The sequence below is a fragment of the Homarus americanus genome, unplaced genomic scaffold (genome assembly GCF_018991925.1).
Source record: "Homarus americanus isolate GMGI-L3 unplaced genomic scaffold, GMGI_Hamer_2.0 scaffold1024, whole genome shotgun sequence".
In the NCBI taxonomy this organism is placed as follows: domain Eukaryota; kingdom Metazoa; phylum Arthropoda; class Malacostraca; order Decapoda; family Nephropidae; genus Homarus; species Homarus americanus.
This window is the reverse complement of record NW_024715228.1, coordinates 11,132,246-11,138,386: the sequence shown is the minus strand read 5'-3', so window position 1 is coordinate 11,138,386 and position 6,141 is coordinate 11,132,246.

Genomic DNA, 6,141 nt, shown 5'->3' with positions numbered 1-6,141 from the left:
AAGCTTCAAGTAACAGAATTGGCTTAACACAAATAAACATAACATAACATAACAAATATAAGAGAACTTTAAACAATATAATCTAGAGCACATAACCAACTAAGCATAACACATGAGGAGGTTCGGTGGAAGGATAAAAGGGGTGAGGGAAGGGAGATTGTAGTAAGAAGAGGATAGATTGCCGTGGCTTAACACAGCTTGCCGGGTAGTGGGGCAGAGCCCTGATTGGTGGAGGCAAATTCATGACCGGACTCGGCAGCAGGAGACTGGTGGCGGCAGGTTGTCTGATAGTGTTGACGGGTAACTTGATTCTTCTGTCTGCTTTCTTGGTGTTTTTTGTTACTAATTGGCGGGCTGCTATGGGTCTTGTGTTGTAGGCTTGTTATGTTGAAGACGAAGATCTTTTCTTCCTATTCCTTTTCTTTTCTTGTATTATCCACTCTCTAGTGTCTTGGTCTTCTTCTTTCTCGTGTCCATGATGTTTGTAAATGTTGAAGAAGTCTGAGGAGGTAATCATGATAACTTGTTTTTTGATGACTTCATGGTTCTTTATGTCTTGCTTTTCTCTATTTTTTCTTCTTTTCTTTTCTTGTTTCCTCGTTTCTTGTTTTTTCTTTCCTTGGGAATGAACAACAAGGAGGCCTTTGTTGTAAGTTTCTTGTCTTGGCGGATCCTCGCTATCTTGCACTGCTCCCGCCACGTGGGACAGTTTGTCGGCGGAGGAGTGTGGGCCGCCACAGGCTACTTCTTCTTTGGTTGGGGCAGGTGTAGCGATGTCCGGTGTTTCCACACTTGGAGCACACATCCTCCTGAGCCTTGCACTTGGTGGTGGTGTGCCCGTAGCGCTGGCATTTATAGCAGCGTTTTGGTCTGCAGAAGGGCTTCACTAGCACGGTTTCCCAGGCCAGTTGAGCCTCTTTTGGTAACGTTTTATAGTGTCCTACAAGGGCAGTTGTTTCTGACAGCTTTTTTAGACAGCAGAATTGTCCCTTGAGAAGTTGGTTGATTTCTTCTGAGTCCATGTGTCGTATGATATCAAACACCTTCAGTAATCAAGGCTTTATTCAACTCATAAATCCATATACACTTGCAACAGAACAAAACAAAACCCAATTAGAACAAGAGAACATTTAGAGAAAAGGTAAACACAAACATAATTTACTCCATAATATGACATTCACCCCTGCCAACATAATCAATCAAACATCATAACCGTATCGATGGGTTCTCTTCGCTGCCGAGTAGAACGACGAAGAAGTAACTCCTGCATGAGACTAAGATTCAGCAATGTCGTCCCGGTCTCTCCCTCTGCAGCAACTCCCTCACCATTGTCCAATGTTTCTGGCTTCACTGAAGGTGAGGTTGATCCGGCAGAGATGTCTGAGGATGAGGTTCCACTAGGGCATGGAGCAAGATCACGGAGGGAAGCTGAAGATTCACGTCCATCTGGATACTTGATGTGTGCATACGTTGTGTTAGCCTCGAGGAGCTCCATCTCATCAACGAGAGGGTCACCTTTGCTTGAACGGACGAATCGGCGTAAGAAGACAGGACCTGGAGTCGTTATCCATGTTGGCAGGGATGTACCCTGACAAGATCATCTGAGAAAATTGAAAAACCTCTCATGTGGAGTCATGTTGATGGCTGTTGAGAGCAATGATCTAATGGAGTGAAGTGCTTCGGGTAGGAGAGCCTTCCCATTCAGTATCCGGAACATCTCGAGATTTGGCAGCTAAACATATGGACTTCCAGATTATGCCATTGTACCGTTCTATTTGACTGTTTCCTGTTGGGTGGTAAGGTGTAGTTTTGCTGGACGCCACTCCACGACTAGCGAGATGAGTTTTCACTTCACGAGACATAAATGCACTTCCTCGATCAGAGTGGACAAAACTCGCCATACCACAAAGCGAGAAGATGGTGTCCAGACATCTGATGACAGTTGAGGATGTCATGTCAGCACATCGAATAGTAAAGGGAAATCTGGAATATTCATCCACAGCAGTGAAGAGATATGAGTTTCTCGTGCGTAATGGAAGAGGACCTTTGAAGTCAACGCTCAGTCTATCCATTGGTTGAGTAGCTTTGATAAGGGTATTTTCAGTAGGCCTGTGAAATGTTGGCTTGATTTCAGCACATACACGACAAGTTGAACAGACCTTTTTCACATCCTCAGTAGAAAATGGGAGGTTCTTTGTCCGGACAAAATGAAGCATTCTGACAATCCCCAGGTGGCAGAGCCCTTCATGGATGACAGCGAAGTTTGACGAGATAGCTCCACAGAACGCTCGGGTGAAAGTGTCAGGAGCAACGTTGTCTCTACCTGGCTGATACCAAATGGAATAGCTAAAACAAGCGAGTTCGAGCCGCCTCCCTTGTATCTTGTCATTCTTCACTTTAGTCCTCCTACGACTGTCCAGCATAAATGCAACTGATCGCTGGTCAGTAACAATGGTGAAGTGCCGTCCCAACAACAGGTGAGACCACTTTCTCACCACCTCAATTTTTTTTTAGATTTTTTTTAGATTGCCCCGGAGGGGGCTAGTTTATTGCGCACCTCCTTACATCTTACAGTGCCCATCTGGGAAGCACAGAGTTCATGCTATTTAAGACTCATGCATTATGGGCGCAAAAGTTCAGCGCTGCGGGTTTTTTCAGCAAGTTAAGCAGACAGAATGAGTGTAAACCTGCGCCAATTTATCTGTTTATGGCAAAGCGTGGCAGGTCCCTAATAATGTCAAGTGCCAGGCCATAGTCATAGGCATTGACAATATTGAGGGGCATACCTTTTAGTCGGTAGTGTTGGCTTCAAGGGGGACGTCGAGAGGTTGGTAGGGGACGTCCTTTTTGGTGTAGATCAGTAGTCCACTAGCATGTCCGCAGGATGGTCAATTGACATGGAGAACTGCAGTCCAGTAGTGTTGCTATCCATTGTGGTGTATTAGACTGATTACAAGCGGGCCGGTTGGGTACATGTGTACCCCTGACGTGGACAGATGGGCCTTAGGTGCCGGCATGTCGGTGGAGTAGGGGTAGCCGGGGGTGGAGTCCTCAGGTCCAATAGGTAGCCCTGGTGGAGATAGCATAGACACAGGAGTGGACGTGGCTTGCTGTGGGTAGACAGGTTGAGGAACCACGTGACGTGAAGATGAGGCAGGGCTTGGCTCGGGGGCAGTAGTACACACAACCTATGAGCAAGGGAAGCTCACAGAGGGATTACCAGCTTGTGTCAAACTAAAAGAGGGAAGTGACTGGGTGGCAGCATAGGGCAAGAGTTGGCGGTGTAGGTCGGAGATGGCGGTACCGAGTGTAACGAAGAGTTTCTCAACATGACTGGTAAATTCTTGGAAGGGGACATGATCTGCGTCATGTCACTGGAGGGGGGTTGTGGGGGCACTGGTGGGAACACGAAGCATGATAGCGTCAGAGTAGAGACGGGGAGGAGGCTCAGTAGTGGTTGAGTTAGGGAATGGTAGGTGCTGTTGTGGCGCAGCCTGGTGAAGCCAGGCAGGGGCAGGTGACCCAGTAGACTGAGGGGGGCGTTGTGGTAGACGCAGCCCTTGGGGAGGCCTCTCCCCTGGGACAGAAGGGCGACTGGGGCACTGCCGTGAGTCAGCATTGTGCCAGCCGCCACAGTTACAGCACCTGGGCTCAACTACATAGCCCACACCACCCCTATTAAGGTGGTCTTTGATTTTCTGGGCACAGGCGGCGGAGTTGTGGTTACGTGAACAGAAGCGACATCTAGGACGATCACGTCGGCAGCAGGCAGTGAAGGTGTGACCCCAATGAGAGCAGATAACACAAAATGCAGGCCCAGGATGATAGGGCTCTGCATAAAGTGGTGGAAGGATTGGATGGGCTTCCACAGTGGTTGGACATACCCTTCCCTTCCACTTGACAATAACAGCAGCTTGTGGAGTGTGTCCCCGGTAATGTCGACGTATACTGAGTATATTAGAATTAAAGTCACGTGCATCTTCGATGTCAGCGTATAGGGGGAATCGTTTCACTAGGATGTGGCAACATTCATCAGCGTCTGCTGGAGGGGCCACTAGGACAACCCCGTCAAAGCCAACAGTACTAAGGGTTTTATAGACTTCAGGAGTCTGACACTTGATAAAGTTCCGGTTCTTACCTTGTCGGAATTGAATGTTGGGACCATGCTGTCTGCAGTACTTCATCATCCAATTAAACCGATCCTCGACAGATTTTAATGAGTCCTTGGGAAAGTGGAGATTCAGCTTACTTGTTTGTTTGGCAGAGGGCAGGGTGATAGGGTCCATGGCATTGCTGTTTCCACTGTGGCTAGTGTTTCCCATAGAAACATTACCGTCACTGTCATAATCACTGGGGTCTGACTCTTGAAGGGTGTTGGATTCAGTCAAGACCTGCTGTGTTTTATTCCCAGTTGAATTCTTTCTGCTTTCTTCTGTGTGTGTCGTCCTTTTCTTCCTATCATTCATGATCTCATCACTATCACTTCCTTCACTTTTCTTCGCCGACTCTCGCCTCCTCTTCTTTTCTTTCTTACTAATCACCTCTTGAAAACTGTCTGTTGTTGGCCGTGGATCGTCTGCTTTCGATTCGCTACTTGAAAGCCGCAGGTCGTCTTCTAAGCTGTTCAGTAGGGCAATCTTTTCTTCTCTAGCCAAAGCCTTCACAGGTTTCTGCCCACCACTCTCTCCAGGCATGGTGCAATGCTTAGGCAGTCAGTGAAAATCAACAGCGTTCCCGCAAAGTACAAGGCTAACACGACCGCTTCAATTATTGCAGTCGCCTCCTTCTCAACAGGAGGGTAGTGAATCTCACTGCCAGATAACATCCGAGACATGAAGACTACTGGCCGACCAGCTTGATTCAAAGTAGCAGACACGGCCACATCTGACGCATCACAATCCACAACAAATGGGATGGCATGGTCAATGCCATTTAGGGCAGCTTCCCCAAGCAGTTTCTTCAAGTCATCAAAAGCTGTGAGCACTTCACGGTCCAGAGGAGAAGATTTAGCCTTGTAGAGAGGCCGTGCCTTAACTCCGGGATCCACTTAGCGTAATAAACAAACATACCAAGTACACGTTGAAGAGCCGATCGGTTTGTAGGTGGTGGAAGTTCTTGCAGCGGTTTTAGCCTTTCAGGATCTGGTTTGATTTGACCATTTCCAAGTTGATAACCCAGAAGATTGATCGATGTTGCTGATATTGTAGATTTGGATGTATTGAATGTCAGCTTCCTCTCCTCAGCAGCAGCAAGAAATTTCTCAAGATTTGCGTCTTGTTCTTTCTGATCCCGACCACCTATGGTAATATAGTCAAGGTAGGGAAATGTGTCACATAGATTCTCTTCCTCCACGAACTTGTCAATGGCTCTTTGAAAAACGGCAACACCATTAGTGACACCAAATGGTACACGTGTGAATTGATACAGTCTGCCATTTGCTTCAAATGCTGCAAAGGGTTATCAGACTCGCTTATGCGTAGTTGATGGTATGCGCTCTTTAGATCAAATGCTCCATATTACGATATTCTTCGGCCGTGACAGCTTTTAGAGTACAATCTTTGCTGAGTCTGTGCAAGTCGTGAAGAAATTCATCCAGTGTTTCGGAAGGACGCTGACGTCTTGTGGCGAGCTGGTGTCTGGCGAATATCTCATTTTTCTTTTTCACATACACCTTTTCCAACATTTGTATAGCTGTTTCAAACTCTGTAGCATCAGCAAAGTATTCATACACAGTAGCAGACACATATTTTGTCAAACATCTTAGTTTGTCAGGCGCTCTGTCTCCACACTCATCAATAAAGTTTCAAAAGTTTTACGCCAATGCTTGTATTCTTTCTCAGCAGCTGGGAAAGTTGGAACAACATCAAGCTTGTCGGGGCAAAGTATGCGTTCCATGTTGCTAGTAGAATATGAGTTGAATAAATTGTCGTATTATATCAAACACCTTCAGTAATCAAGGCTTTATTCAACTCATAAATCCATATACATCTGCAACAGAACAAAACAAAACCCAATTAGAATAAGAGAACATTTAGAGTAAAGGTAAACACAAACATAATTTATTCCACAATATGACACCATGTATGCTATTTCAGGGTCGGAGATCAATCCCAGCTTCAAGTTGTCCGCTGGTGGACAATC